We start from the raw sequence: 26,502 nt of genomic DNA on the forward strand, positions 1-26,502 counted from the left end.
AGACAACCAAGATCGATGCGGTTACCATTTTCTCCCTCAAGACATCTAGACTATGTTGACATTCTTCATTCCAACAGATTGTAGCGTCCTTCTTTAGCAACTTTTCCATGGGCGCGGTAAATTGAGCATAAGCCTTGATGAACTTTTTTTAATACTCGGTATGGGCTAGTGTTGCGCGCAATTGTTTAACACTCCTTGGGGTTTCCAAATTGATTATTACCATGATCTTGGTAGGGTCCACCATGATTCTTTGCTTGCATACCACATGACCCAACAAAATCCAAAATGGGACACTAAAAAAGCACTTCTTTAGGTTCAGTGCAATCTGATACCTTCGGCACGTATCCGACATTAAACATAGACTATCTACATGGCACTTGACTAGCCCAAACACTATCCATTCATCGAAATAGACCTCCAAAAATTTGTGAATAAACTCTTTGAATGCTTCGATCACTTCATGAGAGAATATCGCTGTTGCATTTTTGAGTCCGAAGGGCATCACTGTATACTAAAAACAACCCCATTCCATTGTGAAGGTTGTTTTAATCCTATCTTCTGGCACGATCTTGATTTGATGGTATCTATAGAACCCATCAATAAACAAATAGGTCTCCTTTCCTCCAACATTGTCCAGGAAAGAATCATGGACATAGGCATTGTTAAGCTTTCTTAGATCTACGCAAATCCTTAGTTCATCCTTCTTCTTCTTTTCCTGAACTACCATTGGGCTCACCCAATTAGATTCCTCCACTGGTTCAATAATACCTTCTTCAAGCATTTTGTCCAACTCCAAGCGGACCTTTTCCTTGTATTTGGTATTAAGGCGATATGGCCTCTGCTTAACGGGCTTCAAGTCCATTTTTAGAGTTATTTTCATCATTCCCAAGTCACCTATGATGCCTTTCAAGTCCGAAACTTTTGTAGGGAATAAATCCTGATATTCGTGGAGTAATTCAATGACCTTATCTACTGTAGCATCATCCCAGTAATCCACAATCTTCACAAACTTCGGCTTTGCCTCTATGCCAATGTTTACTTGCCTAGTTTTCAATGGTGTGGTGATGTCTGGATTCTCTATCCGTGGTCCCTCTACGCCGCGGTGGCCTTTTGCTTCAGGAATGTTAATATTCCTTGGATCTTCATCCTCCACTTCAACAGTCATATTATGGAATTCTAGCGCATGGCACAGTTGGGTGCTCCAATCTGGTTGAATCAATTCCAAAGGATCCTGCACGATTCAGAAGATCATTTCCTTAAACTTCTGCAATGCCTCATCAATGCTTTCAAACATGTCTTCAAAGCTTAATGTACTCACGAACCCTTCTCTTAAAACATCCCACTCCATGGTGCCGTGTCAAAGCTCCATTTCCAAATACCAATTAATAGGGATTATGTCCAAAGTGTGACAAAATAAATGCACCTATTTTGGCTATGGTTTCGATCCATATACCTTAGTCCACTTGGCCAAATGATTGCGCGTATCATTCCTCCCATCATAATTCTCAGTTACCCATAATTTAGGACGATTGAATCATGTTCTCATCATCCTTCTGTAATCGTGCCATTCATCAAAGTTGTCTTTGTGCGTACCCCACCACCGAGCGAGCATAGCGCGCATTTCCCACTCCATCACCTGAAAGCGGTAGTCCTCTGGAACTTCTCTTTCAAAAGCATCCAAAAATTTATCTACGTCAGTTAAACCATCGTAATAAGGCAAATTTCTTACCTCTGACAACACACATCTTAGCGATTTGGTCATCATGTTGCAACGCAGTGTGGATACTTCATGTAGCTTGTTTTGCTAATGTTCCAACTCTTCGTCTGAATCTGAGGTACAAGAACTTTCACAGTCCCATGCAATTCATCCATCAACTATTAGATTAACCCAGTCTTGGTCTCGCATTGTTATTTTATAGATTTGATCCAAATCATTATCACTCTCTTCATAGTCATGGACCGGTTCAGTATAGAGTGGTCCTTCTACAGGCTCCAATGGTACTACAATGTGGAGCAAATTCCTTTGAAACAGCATTGTCTGCTTCTTCAAGTTAATGACCCCATTCATGTAGATAGCCCAATCAATTCCCAGGAGCACGGGGTATGGATTGCTATCATCAACAATCTATATTAGTTCAAAACCAGACAGTGCGCTCGCACCTTCTATATCTATGGTAACTCATTGCAATCATCCCATAGGGATAATCTTCTATTGTTTCACCATCCTTAGCTGAATTGGAGACCACTACAGTGCAGGTTTCCCCATTCTCTCCCAGGTTTGTTTAGGCAATACGTTCGTGTTAGACCCCAAATCTAGAATAACCTAGTCTATCTCATTGTCTCCTATTTGTGCAGTAAGCCTCATTTCGCGCCCTATTATTGCATTATCCTTACCGATATTTCTGACTATGTGGGGTCCATTAGAAGTATTATCCTTACCCACACATTTGTTTATCAACTCTTGTAGCCCCTTCACAACCTTGCTATCGTACAGTAATTTCATACAAGCTTTCAAGAATGTGGTAAGCATAGAGGGGTCAACCTCTACAGGCATGTTGGTATCTGGTGGTTTGTTCTGACCCCCTAAGGTAGAGGTTTTAGTGAAGATTTCCTTCACTTCCGTGAATTTTTCCTTTGCACACTCTAGATCAAACCCAACCTCCTTTTTAGGGGCCTTGCGGAACCATCCACCTTCTTCAGGCTACTTTCCCTTATCTTCACCAGTTGCAATCCCACTTCGCAATACAATATTCACATTCGGGTCCTCTTTGCGGGGCTCGACTCCCATCATTTGTAATTTCTGGGTAGGATTTTGAGGTTACACCTTCTTCTCCTACATCTTGGCCATCAACATAGGATATTCTTCAATTGTGTGGTTAAACTGAGTGTAGTATTGACATGATGGGGATGTTTGATTCATACACTCCCCAACATAGTGTTCTGGCATTCCGTAATTGTAACAACCTACCCCCGACCCCTGCCAGGTCCTCCTCCTCCTAGTCCTTGTTCGTGCCCCTGATATCCTCCATGCATTCCCCCATTTCCCAGATTCGAAGGCCTAGTTTCTTCTTGCATTTGATACATAGGTGTTCTCTCCATCATTAATTCATAGCTCCGAAAGTGGCGCTAATCATGGCCCACCGATGTGCAGAAATCGTAGAACAATTGTTGGGGTGTCTGTACAAACTTTTGCAACAAATGGCAATTGTCTGTTACATGTTTTATGGCTACTTGAAAAATAGCGCACCATAGCATGGTCCCCGCACTTGGTCCTGCTAGAGCTTCCTGTCTTAGGGGCATAGGCCCCCCTCCTGTGATGTAATTCACGAAGACAGGGCAGTGATCTTTAACCTTCCCCTGGTTTTTACACTTGAGACACCAAACTTCTTCACGTACCTCCGACCAAGATGTTTTTTCCTTTTTCAAGCTCTGTAACTTGAAACAAAGGTTCTGCAACTCCGCGTGAATCTGTTGAACTCCTAAATAAGTGACCTGAAGAGTTGTTTCATGCAATATCATCACAATTCCCAGGGCTTCCGCCTGAGTTCCTATCTTTTGCTACGATAAAGAAACCCTTAGGTGGGGCAAGAGTGAAGCTACAAACCATTCATGGTGCTAACTATCTGTGAGATTCATATTAGCTTCGTGGATCTGGTACTTCAATATTTGATCTAATTCCCAGGGCATTTCATCGGGCCTCATCATGATTTCCTTGAATCCAATTATTGATTGTGATTTAGACTTAGGCTTACTGAATTCTTTGTCCAGAGCAGTCTGAGTGTCTGTTAATGATGCCAACAGTTATCAGTGCAGTACTTAATGTACCATGTCATAGCGTGATACTACAGAACAATAACCAACTGTGGATTATTTATATTATCATATGTAATTTGTTTTTTTTTCCACACAGCCTTCACAACAAACCAAAATTGATCTGGATCCTCACTTCCTAAGCCTTTGAAAACTGACAACTTCATCGTATTCGACATGTTGACCAGCAGCGAAGTTGGTGGCGGTGTGGGTGAAGGTGTATGTTGTGGAGGTGAAGGTGGAGGTGGTGTAGGTGGATGAGGTATCCATGAAAAACCCTGCCTTATCAACTAGACAACACTTTGCGGTGAAGCCTGTGCTACTCTCTCATCATCACTTGACGGGGGTCTAATCAATGGACTATATTTAGGACCTGTTCTTCCTTAATTTCTAAAGCTTCATCCAGTTCACGTAGATCCAAACATCAAGGTAATGGCATAACTGATGAGCGCCAGTATTGCAGCAAGGATGCTGCAACTCCTGGGCTACCAGCTTTACTTATCAACCCGAGGTTCATACAAACTTGGAGGTGACAGTGCTATATGCACAAGTAGAAGTGAAGGTCTTGCCTATTGTCACTGTTCATCTGGCGAGAGATCCCAGGGGTTCCAAGCCAGACTTCTATAGAGTCAGAAGAAGCTTGATTCTTTGATGGAAGAAGAGCAAATCTATTCTATGAGAGCTACTCTACTGCAGTAATGAAGAAAACAACATGTAATGCTAAATCACACCATATCCTAATTAACAATTTAAACAGCTATGCTAAGCAGAATTGCTAAATCAACACTAACCTAATGTTGTTATCTAAGTTACAGAAGTAAAGAGCATCAAACCATAATAATGTGTAAGCAATGAAACTAAACTAAATCTGTTTTTAGTTTTTTTTGGTTTTTTTGGTGTTTGCGATGATCAAACAGTGTTGGAGTCTGATTGAATAAAAAAATTAAAGCTTAGGAGTGGTAGTGTTTAACTAATACGGAGAACAAAGTTTAGGAAGGAGTCAAGCGAAAGAGAAATTGAAGATCAAAATTAGTGAAAGGGAGACACAATGAATCAGCAGTGCATAGGATCAACGAACATGACTAACGAAAGATAAGTGGCAGAGATCTTATCACAGGAGATTAAGTGAGTAGATGGATGGAAGGATCGATCAATGAACATGATTAACGGAAGATGAGCAGCAGAGATCTTATCGCGGAGATTAAGTGAATAGATGGATGGATCGATCAATGAACAGTATTAACGAAAGATAAGTGGAGGAGATCTTATTGCAAGAGATTACATTAATAGATGGATGGATCACATTAAGTCACGTGTCAACAGAAAGGTGGAAAATGTGCAGAATGATGGAGCAGCCTTCATAGGTGGTAAGTGGTCTCTCGTGCGCCCTATGAGCTATAAGAGGAATTCCCAAATTTCACGCGATTATCCTAAGTGAGTGACACGTAGCATGGGAAAACCACTTTTCTCACATGCTCTCGGTCGGATATCGGTCATGCAAGAATTCACGCGAGACAACACGATAGCCGTCGAATCATGCAAGATTGATCAATGGTGGAGATTAGCCAAGCTAGTTGATGAGCGGGTGACACCATAACCATTGGATCAAGTGAAACAGATCAATGGTGGAGATGTGGGGCAAATAAAGTCAAACGTTGAAATGAATATAGGTGGTAAGCAGTATCTCGGGTGCCTTAAGAGTTGTAAGTGAAATTCCTAAATTTCACGTGATTAACCTAAGTGAGTGACACGTAGCACGAGAAAACCACTTTTCTCACGTGCTCTCGGTCGGATATCGGTTGTGAAAGAATTCATGCGAGATTGCGCGATAGCCATTGGATCATGCAGGATTGATCAACGGTGGAGATTAGCCAAGCTAGTTGGTGAGTGGGTGACGCGATAGCCATTGGATCAAGCAAAACATATTGATGGTGGAGATTTGGAGCGCCTAAAGTCAAATGTTGAAATGAATATGTGACACGCGGTTGACGGCGATTGTTCAGGTTTGTTGTGGATCAGACGGTAAGGAAATCTAAAGGTATAATTTGATTAAGACATGATTTATTCGCTTTCACTTAGGATTTCATGCTGAATGAAATGAGGATATGCATGCGATATTATTATAGAAAGAGAGTGATGGAGAAAGACGATGATGAAATGAACCAAGTACTGAATCAAGACAAGAAACTCCAAAGCTCATGTGATAACTAGAAACCTGTGTTTTAGGGGTTGCTGAAGGGTATCTTCCTCAAGTCATGGTCCCAGAGGGAGGAGGTGAGGCCGAGACATCTGCTGACAACCTTATGGTGATCCTTTTCTCCTTACTAACCTGCTAACTCAAAGAAGGCACAAATGGAAGCAAACTAAAACACAACCAATCTACGCTACACTGATGTAATGGAAATGAAAATACTTAAGCAAATGAACGATTAAGCCATGAATCTAAGCTAGCATACATTTACAATAAAGAGGAGCTTTGGCTACTAGGGTTGGGCCCTAACCCAAGAGCTTCAGTCCTCTGAGTTAACTCAGTGCTGGCTCAAAACAAAACTCATTCTTATTATCAAAACCATGGATTACATCAAAAAATGTCACAAGTCTTGCAGCGCGAAAATAAAGTAGAGTTTTACAATTGAAAATATGAATCCTACTGATGTCCTAGGCCTCTCCACTTATAAGTCTGAATTCTCCAACTACTTCATTAAAATCAGGGAGGCTCAGCTCCCAAACTCGAGATAAACTGGTGCTTTGAATTTCACTTGCTCGACTGCCTTCTAGTCCTCATGATTTGGCTATTTGTACTCCGAGCTGATGGAGGAATATTCAAATGGAGGGGTAGTAAATGAGGAGGATTTACCTACTATAATTCCTCTCCCTTGTCCCATTCAAGTTTTGACGAAGGTCATTGCCAAAATTCCTTTCTTTTATCCTTTAATCCTACATTAAATGCACATTAGACCACAAAGCAAAATATCTAACTCTAACTTATCTCATAAACAAAATGTAATCAAAAGTATGCAATAAGTTATGAGAATAGTTGGTTTGACTAATCTAGGAGGTGAATTAAGGCCCATATAATTACCCAAGGATGAGGCTCATCATCACCCCCTACTGAAAGTGTTTCTCATCATCTGAGAAACTTAGTCAATGTCCATGCCCTTCATGGCTCTGGTAGCCTCTCTGACATCCCATGCCTTTGTTGTGGTCTCTTCTTCTTGTTCATAGAAGCCTGCTTTCCTTTCTACTTCTTCCCACTGCCTCTTTTCCTCTTCTTCTTTTCTCCCTTCTAACATCCCTAGGAGTAGTGGTGGACTGAGTTTTAGGCCTATTCAATTGACCTTCAACTTTTGCATTCATTGCTTATACATAGGTGTCCTGTTGAGTGCCTCTCTCAACCTTTGAAGGGAGTGATATTCTCTAATATTCAAGTTGTGTGGTAGTGTGTTCCATCTCCTTAAGCAGGCATGTATACTATCATCTCCTAGCAGCCTAAACATATCTTAAAAATGTGAAATTGCTTGCTCTTGGGTAGCAAGATATCTAGGTGCCAGCTGAGGATCATTTGCAATTAGAATATGGTTGCTGATTAGGGCCATGGTATTTGATAGTTCAGCTTTGATGAAAAGAGGTTCATTTTTCTCTCTGGCCAATATTCTTTTCAACTCTGCAGCCCTTGACTCCTCATGGTTCATCCATGATGCCAAAGCCATTAATTTTAGATCTCCTAGCTTGATATTAGGATCCCAAACATTCATGTCTATGAGGGCCATGTTGTGTAAGTAAAACCCAACCATTTTGGCCCTATCCTCTAGTGTACTTTGATCACAAAGATCAATAAACTGCCTGTAGTACTAAAATGGCCTGGTGCCCCTTTGTGCTAGTGTTTTAATATGAAATTGTAGCCATTGTTCTTTGAGGTAAAGAGCATAGGATTTAGCTGGCATCCTACACTGGATGGCCTCCAAGGAGAGGTTGGCCATACATGCTAGCTGGTTTTCCCTTTCTTGTAGATGTCTTCTTAGCCATGCATTTTCCTTCTCAAGTTGATCTCTCATTATTGGTCCTCTATCCCTTAAGCCACTTAGCTCTTTACCCATTTCCTTGAGCTTCTCTTCCATGTGCCCAATGTCTTCCTCTTTTGTTTCTTGCTGCTCCCCTACCTTGCTTTCCAATTTCTGTGTTTCCTGTAGTTTTTATTATGGATCCTTTAGGATGGCCTTACCCTTTAAGGAAGTTGATCTAGTACTAGGCCTCCTTATATAGGTGATTGGTGACTTAGGGGAAGGCATTTTGTCTCTTGGTGTAGGGGAATCTTCAATCATAATAGGGATTTTTGTTGATATTTATGGCTTCCCTTGTTTGATTCTTGTGGTCTTTCTTGTTCTGAAATATAGAGGGGTTTCCTCCTTCTTTTCCCTTTTTTCTTGACTGGGGTGCTGAGAGCAATGAAGGCAATTGTTGCCTCCCTCTCAGGGGCCTCTGGAGACACCCTAGGTGACCCCTCCTTGTGTTCTTCCCCTTCTGTTTCAATGCCTTCTTCCTATCTGTTTTTCTTCTCTTCTTCCTCTCGCTGTTCTTTCTCATCTCCATCAGTTTCTTCCTTCATTTCCTTTGTATGTAATTCACCTCCCACAGTTGTTATAACCACTAGCTTTTACAACATTTCTAGTTCATTTGCTTGTAAATGGGGATGGATTTTTAGATCCTACCTCTTTATAATGGTGGAAGTGGACAATTCTCATGATATTCCCTCTTGATCCCCTCTCTGCCTATCCTATAGACTACCCCTGTGTATCTTGTAGACTGCTCCTATAGACTTTTCCTGTAGGAATTCCTGTGCATGCTCTTGTAGAAATTCTCTTGTAGAATGATGGTTCCTTGGTTCCGGTGGGTGGCCAGAGTTATGAGAGTGAACTGAGTGAGGGAGTTTAGAGGAGGTGGAATGCATGAATGCATGAAAATGATGTTTTGTTTCCCTCTCCTCGTAATTAGCTCCCACATTGTAGATCTGTAGTTAACCACTTCTTGTCCTACTTCTACTTTGTCTTTGAGCTGACTGCAGCCACATGTGAGAGGACACCCGGTTTTGTATGTGATGACTGAATGAAGGTGGCCAAGTTAACTAGCCACCTTTTCACTTATAAACCAACTACCTCATAACCCTTACAACTTTTGATCAAATGATGCATATGAGTGAGTGAGCGGGATACTTACTTGTGGTCTTGATGCCATGCTGCAGTTGTCGAAGATCAGAGGTGTTGCATTGTTTATTTGTTGCATGGTCATTCTTCTTCCTCCTCTATTGTTTGTGATGGTTTCTTGGATTTTACAGGTGTCTGTGTCTAAAGATATAATGTTGCTGCTACTGTGGAGCTCTGGATCATCCTAGTGAAGACCTGTGGTTGATGATTAATATTCTGTGGGATAGGCTGCTACAAAATTTCCCACAGGATGTCCTGTAGCTACTTCTCCCTTATAATTTCTTAATCATGTTGCTGGATGGGGCTATGAGGATGTTGCAATGAATGGAAAAAGGAAGTAGGAGTGTGTGTGGAGCAAGGGACATTCAGGTAATGCTCTTACTCTCCTCTGCTTTCCCTTTCTTTTTCTTTTTTTCATAACTTGCAGAAACTGATCTCTTTTTGTTTTGAATGGTGAGTGCAGGGATGATGGAAATGGATGAGGTGAGGTGTTAGATCATCTATAGAATGAATTTTTAGGATCTAACCAACCTACCATTCACCCTCAGATTGCTTCCTGTAGGTTTCCGAGCCACTGTAATTCCTACAGGATCATCCTATAGGTTTTCAGGGGATCCTATAGAAAACATAATCTTCACCTAAATTGAAGCAATCAAGTGAAAAAACAATGGAATTGATGGAGGGATGCATGGTAAGGAGTGAAGGAGATGAATATATGTGAGGAAAGGTTCCCCTTGGATCTTCTCTTTGCTCCTTGGTTGTCTTTCTGGCCCACCTGCAAATAACAATTATGTCTTTTTTCTCCTTTTTTTTTCTTTTTTTTTTTGAAAAACACCTAGGCTGCCTCAAAGAGGTTTTCATCCTAGATGTTTGCCCTGGGCACCTTAAAGAAGGTTTTCACCCAGGGATCTTCTTATTCTTTTTTCCTTTTTCTCATCCTTGGGCCGCCTCAAGAGGTTTTCAACCCAAACATGGGACTCAGGCACCTCATGGAGGTTTTCACCTGAGTCCTTATTCTTTTTTCCTTTTTTTTCTTAATGACTTGATGAGGGAGGAGCTGGAACTTGCTCCACCATCATCACTATTTTGTTGATATTGTTAATGAACTCTTGCTTTGATAAATGCCTCTTGTACAATTTCAATCAGTGTCCATTAACAAGCAATGGAATGGCTTCTTCATCTATAGTTCCGATTTGCACTGAACCATTGTCATGGCATCTCTCCACCACATAAGGTCTGAGCCATCTTGTCCTTAGCTTTCCCTTGAAGTCTTTATACCTAGAATCATATAACAATGCCCAATTGCCCTCTTGAAATTTCTTCTCCTTAATATGTCTATCATGCCAATCTTCCTCTGAAGCTGAACTATATCTATATGTAGGAGGGCCTGCATTCTAAATTCATCGAAGCCATTCAAATGGAACAATATTTCTTTATGTGCATGACTGAGATCCAAATCTAGTTGGGATTCCATCCTCAATGTGTTATATTCTAACTCAATGGAAAACAAATCCTTTTTCCCATAGACCAACTCATAGGGTGTAAATCCAGTGGTGGTATTCCATGTTGTATTATAGGCCCAGGTGGCCTCAACTAGTCTCTTTGCCCAATCCTTCCTGTTGTTGCTTACTACCTTGGTTAAGATGCTCTCCGGTGCCCTGTTGGTCACCTCCACTTTCCCATTAGCTTGTGGATGATATGGAGTGGAGGTCCGATGCTTGATTTTTTGATGGCTGAGGAGTTCTTCAATCATGTTGGAGGTAAACTAGCTACCTTGGTATGTGACTAGCTCTCTAGGGTACCCAAATTTGTAGAATACATTCTCCCTTAGGAGCTCAGCCACCTTCTCTTCTATTGCTGCCTTAATCACCTTCATTTCAGCCCACTTAGTCAAATAAGCAGTGCACACAATAATGTACTATTTTTGCTTTGAAGGAGGGTTGATAGGCCCAATGAAGTCCATGCCCCACTTGTCAAATGGCTTGAAAGTCCCTCGAGGTTGTAGGGTCATTTCATCTCTTGAAGTAGGATTTCCCATCCTCTAGTACTGATCACACTGACTAATGTACTTTTTCACATCCTGATGAAGAGTGGGCTAATAATAGCCCACTTGTAACACTTTGAATGTTGTCCTCTTTGTTGCAAAGTGACCTCCACAAGGCCCATCATGATAGGTCAGAAGGATGTCAAAAACTTCCTCTTCTCTTACACACCTTCTCAAGATTTGATCTGGGCCATATTTGAAAATATTGCCACCAATCCAGGTGAAGGGGACGCTTTTCCTGAATATCTTGCTCTTTTCTTTGGAGGGCAAGTTTGGTGGGACCTATGTTGATACTAAATAGTTTGCTATATCAGCAAACCATGGGGAGAGAACTGAAATAGCAAACAAATTCTCATCTAGTAACTTGTCATCCACCATTCCTTCTTCACCTGTAGGCAGATTCATCCTAGATAGAAAGTTTGCAACAACATTTTCCTTACCAGGCTTATCAACAATAGTTAGATCAAACTACTATAATAAAAGAAACCATCTTATAAGTCTAGCATTCACATCTAGTTTGTTCATTATATATTTGATTGCAGCATGGTCAGTATGCACAAATGTTTGGTAACCTATAATGTAATGCCTAAATTTGTTTAACAAATGCATAAAACCAGGAGTTCCTTTTTGGTGACAATATAATTTATCTCAGCCTTTGATATGTTCTTACTGATAAAATAGATGGCATAGGGAAATTTCTCCTCTACCTGAACTAAGGTTGCTCCTATGGCTTTGTGTGAGGCATCCACACGAATATGAAAAGGGAGGACCCAGTTTGGGCCTCGAAGAATTGGTGCAGTGGTTAACTTACCCTTTAAAATGTCTAAGGCCTCTTGACATATTTTTGACCATATAGCTCTAAATCTTTGGTCAACAACCCAAATAAAGGAGAGGCCAACTTGCTAAAGTCCTTTATGAACCTTCGGTAGTATCCAGCTAACCCCAAGAAACTCCTGACATCCCTCTACTTTTGCGGAGGTGGGACCCTTTGGATGATTGCTATTTTGTTCGGGTCCACCTGCAGTCCTTGCTGAGATATTGAATGACCTAGCACGGTCCCTTCAGTCATTAAGAATTCACATTTTTCTAGACTTAGAGACAAGTTCATTTCAATGCATTTGTGCAATACTTTGCCTAGTTTAGTCAGGGCTTCTTGAAAATCATAGCCATAAGTTGTAAAATCATCCATATAAATTTCCACTGCATCATGTACTAATTCAAAAAAAATAATCAAGGCTGCTCTCTGGAAAGTGGCAGGAGCATGGCATAGGCCAAAAGGAAGGACCCTATAGGTAAAAGTACTCCAAGGATAGGTGAATGTGGTCTTATCCTGGTCTTTTGGGCAGATTTGGATTGGTTGTACCCACTGAATCCATCTAGGAAAGAAAAAAAATTCTTCCCTGCCAGGCCATCTAGCACTTGGTCAATGAAGGGTATGGGAACATGATCCTTCTTTGTGGCTATGTTCAACTCCTTGTAATCGACACAAATCCTCCACTTACCATTTTTCTTGGGAACTAACAATAAAGGAGAGACCCGCTCACTATCGGAGATAGGGTAAATGAATCCTGCATCTAATAGTTTTTCAGTTCTTCTTTGACTATATCTTTAAGCACTGGATTCATCCTCCTTTGTGGTTGTCGGACTAGCTTGCAACCTTCTTTGATGTATATGTGGTGAGTACACACTGAGGGGTGTACTCCCTTCATTTCTTTGTAACTCTAAGTGAAGGCTTCTAGGTTTTCTCTCAACATGTTGCATAGATTTTCCTCTTCAAGAGCAGAAAGAGATGGATTAATTTTCAAAGTTTTCTCTAGGATGAATTTTATTTTTTTGACATGCAGTGGGTTGGAATTGGCCAAGAATAAGTCAATTGTATGATTGTTCTGGGTTTCCTAACCTCTTCTTCCAATGGTAACGAAATAGGAGTTGGACTTTAGAGCAGGTGTTCAATTAAGTCATCCTCATCTTGCTGTCCTCCTCCTATGGTTGCCTCCAAAGCATAAAGTTGCGCTGAATAAACCTCATCTTCTTCCTCCTCCTCCAACCATAAAGGTAAATCATGCTCTAGAGAATGTTGAACAGGAGGGTATAGGACTAACTGTTTGGACATATGCCCGTTCTTGATGGTCATATTCCTAGCTCTGCAACTAATTTAAGCATCAGCTATGGCCAACCATGGCCTCCCAATGATGAGAGGGTAACCAAAAAGCTTAGCCTTAGGCTGGAGAACTAGAAAATCTGCAGGGTACTCCCAGGAGTCAATGGAGACCATCACATCCTCCACAATTTCCCTAGTGGTGACTATGGAATGTTTTGCAAGTTGCAAAACTATTGTGGTCTTCCTCAATGACCCTTGGAGGTTGAGCTTGAGCATGGTGTCCTTGGTCATCACATTAATGGCAGCCCCAAGATCGATCAGAGTGTGTGGGATGATGGTGCCATTGATGTGCACATCTACTACAGGGCTTCCATGTTGGGTGTGGAGCCTGATTATCTTCTGTATGAAAAGGTATCGCCACATTGGACCCCAGTTCGAAATGGGGGCTGCAACGCCACCCGTAAAATATGCACTGCAGGGGGGTCCAAGGGGGGCGGCTGTGACCTTTGGGGAGCCCCCCTTAGCGGGGGGTTTCGGGGGCAGCGCCCCCGAAGCTAAGAATAGATGTAAAATTTCCTTGTAAAAGTATAGTAATTTCTAGTCAATCTGGGCCTTTCGTTAGGCAGAGATCTAATGGTAGAAGTTATGTTTAATTTAGGGTTTTTTTCCCTAAAAGGTAACCCCTCACTATATATGAGGGAATTGTATTGCATCTATGGAGATCTGTATTCTGAGTGAGAAAGAGAGAGGAGATTGAGAGCGAAGAGGGTGTTACAGCAGATCTGTTGTAGGTTGTGTCTCTTCAGTTTATTGGATAATATAAAAGAAAGGATTGGTTGTTTCTCTATGGACGTAACCCAAACTGGGTGAACCATGTATATTTGTGTCTCTCTTGTTTTATGCATTTTCTGTGTTTATATTTCTGCAATATTTTATGTGTTCCATTGCTCCGTAATATATAATTTTTTTAACAACTGGTATCAGAGCTGGAGGTCTATTTGGCTGACAAACTCGCAGGAGAGAAGGGTTCCTAGTTCGAGTGGGAGCAATGGTAGAAGATTGTAAGTTTAGGGTCAAGAAATTTAACGGCCAAAACTTCTCGCTGTGGAAGATGCAGATGGAAGATTATCTGTATCAAAAGATTTGTACCTACCATTGGGCAGCAAAACAAAGATGCCGACGAGTATGACAGATGAAGAATGGAACCTTCTGATTAGAAAGGCACTTGGAACAGTACGGTTGTGCCTCGCAGTGTCGGTCGCCTTCAACATTTCGAAGGAAGCAACGACAGAGGGTTTGATTAAGGCATTGGCAAAACTATATGAAAAACCCTCGGGCTCAAACAAGGTATTTCTTATGAAACGATTATTCAATATGAAGATGTCGGAAGGTGGATCTGTTGCAGACCATTTAAATGATTTTAATACTGTTACAAGTCAGTTAAGTTCTGTAGGGGTAAACTTTGATGATGAAGTTAGAGCTCTGTTATTCTTGTGCTCATTGCCAGAAAGTTGGAATGGTCTAGTAATGGCCATTAGTAACTCTATTTCTGCATCTAGTACTTTAAAGTTTGATGATGTTGTCGGTGCTATCCTTAGCAAGGAAATGTGATGGAAAAGATCCGGTGAGACATCAGGTAATGCTTTGAGTGCAGAGTCTAGGGGAAAAAAATGGAAAGAGGAAAGAGCTCAGGATATCGCAGTAAATCAAGGAAAGGCAGATCCATGTCTAGATCAGGGATAGTCTGCTAGAAATGTGGAAATAAAAGACACGTAAAGAAACACTGTAGATCTCGGAAGGGAAAAGAAGGAGATGCACAACAAGAAAACAATCATGAAGCAAATGTGACAGGTGAGGTGTTACAAGATGCTTTGATTCTTTGTTTTGAAAATATTACTGATTCCTGGGTGGTAGATTCAGGTGCCTCATTCCATGCCACACATGATAAGAAATACTTTCATGACTATATTCAAGGAGATTTTGGAAAAGTCCGTTTGGGTGATGATAAACCCTGTAAAATTGTTGGAATGGGTAAGATTCTTGTAAAACAGTAGAATGGAAACCAATGGCCACTAAAGGAGGTAAGGCATGTTCCAAATCTGAAGAAAAATCTGATTTCAATAGGGCAGTTAGGCGGTGAAGGTTGTGTGACAACTTTCACAGATAAAGCTTGGAAGGTCACCAAAGGAGCTCTGGTAATAGCAAAAGGCGAAAAGGTTGGTACATTGTATTTATGCAATGGTATTTCTAACTATGTTAATGCTTTAACTTCCAAAGGAGCAGATGCAGCATTATGGCATCATAGGCTTGGACACATGAGTGAGAAGGGGATGAAGATCCTTCACTCAAGGAATTTGTTGCTGGGTTTGAAGAATGTTGATTTGGACTTCTGTGAGAATTGCATTTATGGAAAACAAAAGAGAGTCAGATTTCTCAGAGTTGGGAAAGAAAAGAAGAGAGAAAAGTTAGAGCTTGTGCATACAGATGTATGGGGACCTGCCCAAGTATCATCTCTTGGTGGTTCTCGTTATTATGTTACATTCATTGATGATGCAACTAGAAATACTTGGATTTATCGTATTAAGAATAAATCTGATGTATTTGATACTTTCAAGAAATGGAAAGCTTTGGTTGAGATTGAGATAGGAAAGAAATTGAAGTGTCTCATATCATACAATGGAGGTGAATAGTGCAGCAACGAGTTTATAGGTACTGTTTAGAGCATTGAATTCGCAGAGAGAAGACAGTTCCAAGAACACCACAAGAAAATGGTGTGTCAAAAAGGATGAACAGAACAATCATGGAGCGTGCAAGGTGCATGAGATTGCATGCAGGATTACCTTTACAATTTTGGGCAGATGCTATGGATACTGTTATTTATCTAATAAACAGAGGGCCTTCAAGTTCCTTGGATGGTGGTGTTCCAGAGGAAGCATGGATAGGTAGAAAGGCAAACTAATATCTTTTAAAGCCTTTTCGTTGTTAGGCCTTTGTCCATATTAATAAAGAAAATAGAACAAAGCTTGAGGCAAAATCAAAGAAATTTACCTTTATTGGATATGGTGTTAATGATTTTGGTTATCACTTATATGATTATGAAATCACAAAATCATTAGGAGCAAAGATGTAATATTCAATGAAAAGGTCTTGTATAAGAATCAGTTGCAGGAAAATAAATAGGAAAAAGAAAACAAGGAATACACAATTCTTGATGAGATCACTGAAAAAGTAAAGGTGCCTGAAAATAATAATAATTAACAACCACAACAATAGCAACCACAACAATAGCAACCACCACAATAGTAACATGCACCCCAAACACCTGAAAGTGGTGTTAGAAGATCTACCAAGATAAGTATACCCCCTGAATGATACTCTCCTTCATTATATTATTTATTGTTGACTGATTCTGGTGAACCCAAATGTTAAGAAGAAGCAATGCAGGTTGAAAGTAGGAAGAAGTGGGAGCTAGCCATTGAAGAAGAGATAGACACCTTAATGCATAACTAGACTTGGGACTTAGTCAGGTTGCCTACAGGTAAAACTACATTGCAGAATAAATGGGTTTACAGGCTGAAGGAAGAATATGGAGGAAAACAGAGGTACAAAGCTAGACATGTGGTGAAGGGGTTTGCACAGAAGAAAGGTATTGATTTTGATGAAATGTTTTCTCCTGTTGTTAAAATTACTTCAATCAAAACTATTCTAAGTCTAGTAGCAGCTGAAGATTTGTATCTTGAGTAGTTAGATGTAAAGACAACCTTTATCCATGGGGATTTGGAGGAAGAGATATCTATATGCAGCAGCCACAAGGATATGAGGTAAAAGGGAAGGAGAAACTAGTGTGCAGGTTGAAGAAGAGCTTGTATGGTTTAAAACAGGCTCCAAGGCAGTGGTATCTAAAATTTGACAAGTTTATGTCTGAACAAAGTTATACTAGATGTCACTTTGATCATTGTGTTTATCTGAAAAAGCTAAATGATGGCAGCTATATTATATTGTTATTGTATGTAGATGACATGCTTGTTGTAGGGTCTAACATGCAGGAAATAAATGTGCTCAAAAGAAAATTGGTAAATTCATTTGCAATGAAGGATTTGGGAGCTACAAAACAAATCCTTGGTATGAGAATAACTAGAGACAAGAAAAATCGCAAACTAACATTGTCTCAGAATGAGTACATACAAAAGGTGTTGAAAAGATTTAATATGCACAATACAAAACCAGTTAGTACACCATTTGCTAGCCATTTTAAACTTAGTAAGGAAATGTGCCCAAAGACCTAAGAAGACATGGATTATATGTCTAAAGTTCCATATGCATTAGCAGTTGGAAGCTTAATGTATGAAATGGTCTACACAAGGCCTGATATTGCACATGTAGTGGGAGTTGTAAGCAGGTACATGAACAATCCAGGAAAGGAACATTGGATGGCAGTGAAATGGATTCTCAGATATTTGAAAGGTACTACAAATCAAGCATTATGCTTTGGTGGTTCAAACATTTCTCTACAGGGATATGTTGATGCAGATATGGCAGGTGATAGAGATAACAGGAGGAGCACTACAGGATATGTATTTACTGTAGGTGGAACAGTTTTCAGTTGGTTTTCAAAAATCCAAAGTGTTGTTGGACTTTCAACAATAGAAGCAGCGTATGTTGCTGCTACAGAGGCTAGTAAATAAATGATTTGGTTACAAAGGTTTATGGGTGAATTGGGTAAGGAGCATGATATGGGCACGTTATATAGTGATAGCCAAAGTGCCATTCATCTTGCAAAGAACTCAGCATTTCATTCTAGGACTAAACACATACAGCTCAAGTACCATTTCATACGATCAGTGTTGGAAGATGGAGAGTTGAAGCTGGAAAAGATACACACTAGCTAGAATCCTGCAGATATGCTAACAAAAGTTGTAACCAGGGAGAAACTGAGAATATGCTCAGTTTCAATTGGTCTTCAAGTATGATGAAGAAGATGAGAAACAGCCAGGTCCAAAGAGGAGTCATTGTCTAGCAAATGAAGCAGCAATGGAGTTGCTATAATCATTCTCCAAGTGGGAGATTGTTGGGTGTGGAGCTTGATTATCTTCTGTATTCAAAGGTATCACCACATTGGACCCCAGTTCGAAATGGGGGTGGCAATGCTGCCCGTAAAATATTCGCTGCAAGGGGGGTCCAACGGGGGGTGGTTGCGACCTTTGGGGAGCCCCCCCTTGGCGGGGGGTTTCGGGGGCAGTGCCCCCGAAGCTAAGAATATATGTAAAATTTCCTTGTAAAAGTATAGTAATTTCTAGTCAATCTGGGCCGTTCATTAGGCGGAGATCTAATGGTAGAAGTTATGTTTAATTTAGGGTTTTTTGCCCTAGAAGGCAACCCCTCACTATATATGAGGGAATTATATTGCGTCTATGGAGATCTATATTCTGAGTGAGAAAGAGAGAAGAGATTGAGAGCGAAGAGGGTGTTACAACAGATCTGTTGTAGGTTGTGTCTCTTCAGTTTGTTGGATAATATAAAAGGAAGGATTGGTTGTTTCTCCGTGGACCACGTATATCTGTGTCTCTCTTGTTTTATGTATCTTCTGTGTTTATATTTATGTACTATTGTGTTCCATTGCTCCGTAATATATAATTTTTTTAACATTCCAGGGTCCAAATATCTTGGACATATTACTTGCCCCATCATTAAGTCGGACAGCTACCTAATGACATTAATGGTAGGGGCATCCCTTTTTCTTCTTCTTGGATGCTTGAAGCATTTCTCCTTAATCAATTTATTGTAAATGGGAACATCTTTTATTGCCTGGAGAAGGGCGATCTTTATACATAGATTTTTCAATTCTCCTAGAAGTTCAATTTCTTCTGGGCTAGGCTGGAGTGGTTGGGCTAATCTCTTAGGAAAGGGTGGATTTACTTTAAGGTATCTTTCCTCTCTTTGTTCCTCAACCTCCCTATGTGGAGAGGGAGTTTGGTTATCTGGGAGAATTCTCCCAGATCTTAGGTTGATCTCCTGGATTTCTACAACATAAGCTGGGTATGATGTCTCTCCATTGTATACTTGTTGAGCCTACCTATGGTTCGAGTTCGGATTTGGCTACGCAGGCATCTGGGGTTGCTTGGGTGGAGCAGAGTGTAGGAATTGTGGTTTGGTAGGTGGTGGAGGTAATAGAGCTAGAGCATTATTGTATTGGGGCCTCCACCCCTAGAGTGGGGTATTCCACTAAGGTTGTGGCGGAACATAAGGTTGGCTGGGTGGCTGGGAATCATATTGAGATGCATAGGACCAAGGAGGGGGTGTAGACCAGGAAGGATGAGTAGGGGGTTCCTAAGAAGGTATAGTTGTGGTTTTTTTGGGGTTGTAATATGCATGGGATGACCCTTGCATACCCTGCTAGTATGGTCTAGGCCTAGGAGGTCTCCTCTGGTTGATGTGGAAAAACTACTCAGTGACCCCTTCAACTCCTTGATATACAGTTTTAAGTCCGGGTAAAGAAGGGCACTTGTCTGTGGAGTGTTTTTCTTCACAGACAGAGCAAATCTCAATGCAGTTCAATGGACATTCATTCCTGGGATGCCTTCTAGTGCATCTAGGACAAAATATGGCCAAGACTCTCTTTGCTTCCTCTTGCTTCATTTTGATATTCATGGTGTCCAATTGCAAGGCAAGGGTTTGCAACATCTCACTTTTGAAATCTTCCAACATATTTCCAATTTCACCCTTGATGGATGAGTTGGAAGATGATGTACTCGCCATAGGTTGACTACTCCTACCCTTTTTCATGGCTGCCCTAGAATGGTTTCTAAAGATAGTCTTGATATTGTCATAGGGTAAATGGTAGATATCCCCTCCTGCTAACAAGTGTAAGGTATCCAGAAGATCTTCCGTTACTCCTCTAAGCAGGACTAGCTTTAGTGACTCGAGGTCAAGTGTGCACCTAGCCCTTTTGGAACTAAGTTGGAATCTTTCTTCATAGTCTTCTAAAGATTCATCCTGGCCCATGGTCATCCTATAAATATCTTCTTTAGTATCCTTAGACCTACAGTAGTCCCTATATTTGTTGTTAAAATCCTGCTGCATCTGAGCCCAAGTTGTGATGCTATCTCCAGGTAAACCCATGAACCAACGCAATGCTACATCCTTGAGGGTAGATGAAAATAGTTTTAACTTTTTCTCATCATCTGTATAGTCATAGGTTTGGCATATAACAACAAACTCAAATAGGAAAGTGTCAAGGTCCTCTGTGGTCAGGCCATGGAAATGAGGTAGAGCAGAGAGGATTATATTCTTCATCTTAGTGTCCCAATTGGTTTCCCTCATGGGGAAGGCACCCTCAATTCTCTCTTTATTTCCTCTGTCATTTCGGTTTTCAGCCATTGGTTCAGTAGGAACGGGTACCTATTCTTCTTCTTCCCCTGTAGGTTCTTCAAATATGTCAGGTTTCTCACTTAAAGGTTCCTGTAGTTCATAAGCATCGAAGAAGAGAGAAGGTTCGTTGTTGGATGCAGTGGGGGTATTTGGTAAGAATTTCCCTAAACTGTCCCTATTCCTACGAGGCATGAAAGGAAATGTTTTTGGGTTGGTTTTTGTAAGATTTTTTTAGGTGGAAAGTACTTTGTAGAAATGAAATTGCTAATTCAATGAAAACTACTAACAGAAATAAAAGTTACTTGTTGAATTGAAATTCTACTTGCAGAATGGAAAGGAAAGCAGATAATTACAACTGAAAGAAAGGAAGCTACTAGATTACTTTTGCAAAAATAAACTAATGGCACAAAATTGAAGACTAGAAATAGAAGAAAATAAAGCAGATCAGAAATAGAAGAAAAGAAAGTAGTAATCACATTCTACTTAGACATCTCCCTGGCAATGACACCAAAAAGTGATGAGCATTGGTATTGCAACAAGGATGCTGCAACTCTTGGGCTACCATCTTTACTTATCAACCTAGGATCCGTACAAATCTGGAGGCGATAGTGCTATATGCACAAGTAGAAGTGAAGGTCTTGCTTGTTGTCACTGTTCATCTGGTGAGAGACCCCAGGGGTTCCAAGCCAGAATTCTATAGAGTCAGAAGAACCTTGATTATTTGATGGAAGAAGAGAAAATCTATTCTAAGAGAGCTACTCTACTATGGTAATGAAGAAAACAACATGTAATGCTAAATCACACCATATCCTAATTAACCATTTAAGCAACTATGCTAAGCAGAATTGCTAAATCAACACTAACATAATGATGTTATCTAAGTTACAGAAGTAAAGAGCATCAATCCATACTAATGTGTTAGCAAGGAAACTAAACTAAATCTGTTTTCACTTCTTTTTTTGTTTTTTTGGTGTTTGCGATGATCAGACAATGTTGGAATCTGATTGAATAACCAAATCAAAGATCAGGAGTGGAAATGTTTAACTAATACACAGAACAAAGTTCGGGAAGGAGTCGAGCAGAAGAGAAATCGACGATTGAAATCAGTGAAAGGGGGACATAATGAAGTAGCAGTGCATAGGAACCATTGGATCAGGCAGATCAATGAACAAGACTAACGGAAGATGAGCAGCAAAGATCTTATCGCAGGAGATTAAGTGAATCGATGGATGGATCGATCATTGAACAAGATTAATGGAAGATGAGTGGTAGAGATCTTATCGCAGAGATTAAGTGAATAGATGGATGGATCGATCAACGAACAGTATTAACGAAAGATAAGCAACAAAGATCTTATCACAAGAGATTACGTTAATAGATGGTTGGATCACATTAAGTCATGTGTCAAAAGAAAGGTGGAAAAAATGCGGAATGATGGAGCGGTCTTCGTAGGTGGTAAGTGGTCTCTCGCGCGCCCTAATAGCTGTAAGAGGAATTTATAAATTTCACGTGATTAGCCTAAGTGAGTGACATGTAGCATGGGAAAACCATTTTTCTCGCGTGCTCTTGGTTGGATATCAATCGTGCAAGAATTCATGCGAGACTGCGCGATAGCCATCGGATCATGCAAGATTGATCAACGGTGGAGATCGTCCAAGCTAGTTGGCGAACGGGTGATGCGATAGCCATTGGATCAAGTGAAATAGATCGACGATGGAGATGTGGAGTGCCTAAAGTCAAACGTTAAAATGAATATAGGTGGTAAGTAGTATCTCGTGCACCCTAAGAGTTGTATGTGGAATTCCTAAATTTCACGCGATTAGCCTAAGTGAGTGACACATAGCACGGGAAAACCACTTTTCTTGTGTGCTCTCTGTCGGATATCAGTTGTGTAAGAATTCACACAAGATTGTGTGATAGCTGTTGGATCATGCGGGATTGATCAACGGTGGAGATCGGCCAAGCTAGTTGGCAAGCAGGTGATGCATTAGCTATTGGATCAAGAAAAACAGATTGATGGTGGAGATTTGGAGCCCCTAAAGTCAAACGTTGAAATGAATATGCGACACACAGTTGACAGCCATTTTTCTAGTTTGTTTTGGATTAGATGGTAAGGAAATCTACGGGTATAATTTGATTAAGACGTGATTTATTAGATTCCGCTTAAGCATTTCGTGCTGAAGGAAATGAGAATATGCATGAAATCTTATTATATAAAGAGAGTGATGGAGAAAGATGACGATGAAATGAACCAAGTACTGAATCAAGATAAAAAACTCCAAAGCTCATGCAATAACTAGAAATTTGCATTTTTGGGGTTGTTGAAGGGTCTCTTCCTCAAGTCATGGTCCTAAAGGGAAGAGGTGAGGCCGAGACATCTGCTGAAAACCTTATGGTGATATTTTTCTCCTTGCTAACCTACTAACTGAAAAAAGGCACAAATGGAAGAAAACTAAAACACAACCAATCTATGCCACATTGTTATAATGGAAGTGCAGATACTTAAGCAAATGAATGATTAAACCAAAAATCTACGCTAGCATACATGTACAATAAAGAGGAGCTTTGGCTTCTAGGGTTGGGACCTAACCTAAGAGCTTCATCCCTCTGAGTTAACTCAGTTCTAGCTCAAAACAAAACTCATTCTTATTATCAAAACCATGGATTACATCAAAAATTGTCACAAGTCTTGCACCTCAAAAAAAAAGTAGAGTTTTACAATAAAAAATCCGAATCCTACTGAGGTCCTAGGCCTCTCTACTTATATGTTTGAAGTCTCCAACAACTTCCTTAAAATTAGGGAGGCTTGGCTCCCAAACTTGAGATAAATTGGTGCTTTGACTTTCACTTGCTCGACTGCCTTCTAGTCCTCATGATTTAGCTATTTGCACTTCGAGATGATGGAGGAATATTCGAATGGAGGGGTAATAAATGAGGAGGATTTACCTCCTATAATTCCTCTCCCTTGTCTCATTCAAGGTTTTACCAAGGTCTTTGCCAAAATTCCTTGCTTTTATCCTTTAATCGTGCACTAAATGCACATTATACCACAAATCAAAATATCCAACTCTAACTCATCTCATAAACAAAACATAATCAAAAGTATGCAATAAGTTGTGAGAATAATTGGTTTGACTAAGCTAGGAGGTGAATTAAGGCCCATATAATTGCTCAATGATGAGGCTCATCAATAAACCACTTTTCACAAAAGAGCATCTTAATCTAAGTATTCAAAGATCTCAAGTACTTACCTCAAGGTCCCTTGTAGAAGTGTCGCTCTACTTCACTGTAACTGACTGAGGTATCAACCGAGAACTCTGTAACAAATCCTTTGATGACTCGATCAAGTGAGTGATCAACTATGCGCGCAATCTTATCTTCAGAAGCTTCTAACCTTTGCACAAGCTCCGAGATCCACACTATCGGACCGTCAAGCCTCCACCTTCCTTGGTCATTTGTCAATTTTAGCGATCCACTCGTATAGTTCAATTGGGAAGGTGCAGAAAAAGATCTCATGTATTTCTATGTATAAATATCTGTCCAACCGCTATACTTTTGTCATGTGCAGATTCCTATTTTCTTGCGCTGCAAATTCATGGATCTTTCTATCCAACCATTTCTCAATTTCTTTCTTAGTTGGATTCTAGTGATGTGACATCACACATCTCTTTATGCAGATACCAGTCCCCATAACGGAACAATTTATTGGCTTAGGGAGTCCTGACTCAGGTTCAGAGTTAATTGTGCCAAAAAAGTCCCTACACTACTGGCCCTTTCGGCTTAAATCTGCGGGGCGTGGAATGAAGTCTCACCCGAAGCAGTATGGGGGGGATGTTGGAACCAAGTTTCCACACCCAGAGATCAGTGTGATGTCTTTTGGTGATCTAGATCTACCTTTGCGCAGACCTCTATACTTCTCTAGCCTATTGATGTAACTTCCTCCAATCAGCCCCTAGACCTTTGCGAAGGTCTACTATTGGCTTTTGCAGACCCTAAACAGGTCAATTATCTACTTACATGCGCTTTAGATTACCCTTAGACCATTACTTGCTCAGATCCACTTAAGTGTTGGATAATTTTAACAGAAAGTGTTATATTCTTCACGTAATCACTTAACATTAATTGCATTCAGATAACAATGTAGAACAAGTAAAGTCGCACATCAATACATCATTATTTCATAAAACCATTATTCATCACAGTGTAAAGCACATTCATACATAACAGAAGATAATAGGTAAAACAAAAGAATTTATGCAACAATCTTCTTTATTGATATTTAGTTAAGCTTGCAAACTCAAAACTTCCCTGTGCACTCAGCTGCAAGGGTACACACACTCTAGGCCTTTGTGCACACAGTTGTAGAGCCTTTTCCTCCTCTAAGACTTCTACTTCTGTGCTAGACGTCTTTGCTTGTACCCATAGACAACTTCTTCCTTGACTTAGGCATCCCTAAGACATACCTATTTATACAATCCCATGGTACTCAAACCATGGGTATGTTCTCAAAAGCCACCTCAATTTACATAAAAGAAGGGTAAAACCTTTTTCATTATTTAACTAACTACGTGCTCCACGACCACAATTTGCAGAGAATTTACATATTTTCTATCAAAAATTGGGCTTTTGCCCCAAAACTGACCTAGGGGACCCCATCCCAACACATTAGGTTCTGGATTAATGATTTGTTACTACTTTTCATGTTCTGTCTCAGAGTTGGAACAATTATATGACTCTAAAGCTTTTCTCTTTGCCACCAATGACTACTTTGTGTGACACTCATTTGTGTTGTGAGTGGAGTCCTTGTTGAACTCACACTGATTTCTTACTTCTTTATTCATCTTCCCATTGTTATTATTTTCTTATGGATTTGATGGGTTGTCCTGGGTCGTTCCTCCTTGGAATTTTCCTTTTTTTCCATGGTTTGGAGGTGCCTTTTCTTTACTTGAGATTCACAAATCCAAAGTCTCATTTCTTCTATTTAAATTTATGCTTGATATTGCTGGCATATTAGTATGTTGTGCCAAGTAGGGAGATGCCCAGGAACTCCATTTCTTTCTGGATGTATTCATGAATACATCCACGTTACTTGAGTACCAGATGTCGCTTAGAGTCTGTGACACCCAACTTCATGCATAGGGTATGAAAAATATTCATGAACTCCTACACTTCTTGGCCCCCTTCCTGTGATAATGTGGTCCATTTTATGTACATGTCTTCATAGCTCCTGACAGGGTAATATTGTTCCTTGATAGAATCTCATAAATAATCCCAATAGGGTGTGATTAAAAGTGATGAGGTTTCCTCCTCGTCCCTTTTCTCATAGTAATTTTCCCACTAGTCCTTGATGTGGTGTGTGGCATTGAGGAGTGAAAAAGTAATATTTTCCCTATAAAACAAATTATGGATAGAAAAATATCCTTCCATTAGATTTAAACATCTATCTAGAGCATATGAATCTATCTAGCCTTCAAATATAGGAATGTCAAAGTTAACTTGTACCTTAAATGTGGTGGTGACTCTGAAGTGACTGTTGGATGAAGATGCTTCGCCCACTAGTACTCGCCAAAAGATTTGGGAAAAATTATCCATCATATCATTCCTTTTCCACTTGAGGGCTTCTTGAACAAATAATTTAAAAGGATATATATATCCCTTGTCTTTATTTTCTTCCACCATGGGAGGTCGTCAAGGTTAGTGAGGCCGGTCTTGCAATGACTCAACCAGTTCAAATCCCAACTCCTTATACCTCTCTCTCGTTGGGACATGTACAAAAAAATAGAGAAAGAGAAGACCACTTGGATATCCCTGATCCATATTTATGAAGGAAAAAATGAAATACATATTTAAACAAAAGCACAAAGGTACGGTGAAATAGAACTTCAATTAATAAATAGCAACTACAAAAAAATTGTTTACATTCATAAAGGAAACAAACTAGCTAAGCAATGGTAGTTTATCTCTAAGGAGAGATGTGA

This window comes from Pinus tabuliformis, chromosome 6, assembly GCF_031772625.1.
Source record: "Pinus tabuliformis cultivar Carrire ecotype Pingquan chromosome 6, CPIR1, whole genome shotgun sequence".
In the NCBI taxonomy this organism is placed as follows: domain Eukaryota; kingdom Viridiplantae; phylum Streptophyta; class Pinopsida; order Pinales; family Pinaceae; genus Pinus; species Pinus tabuliformis.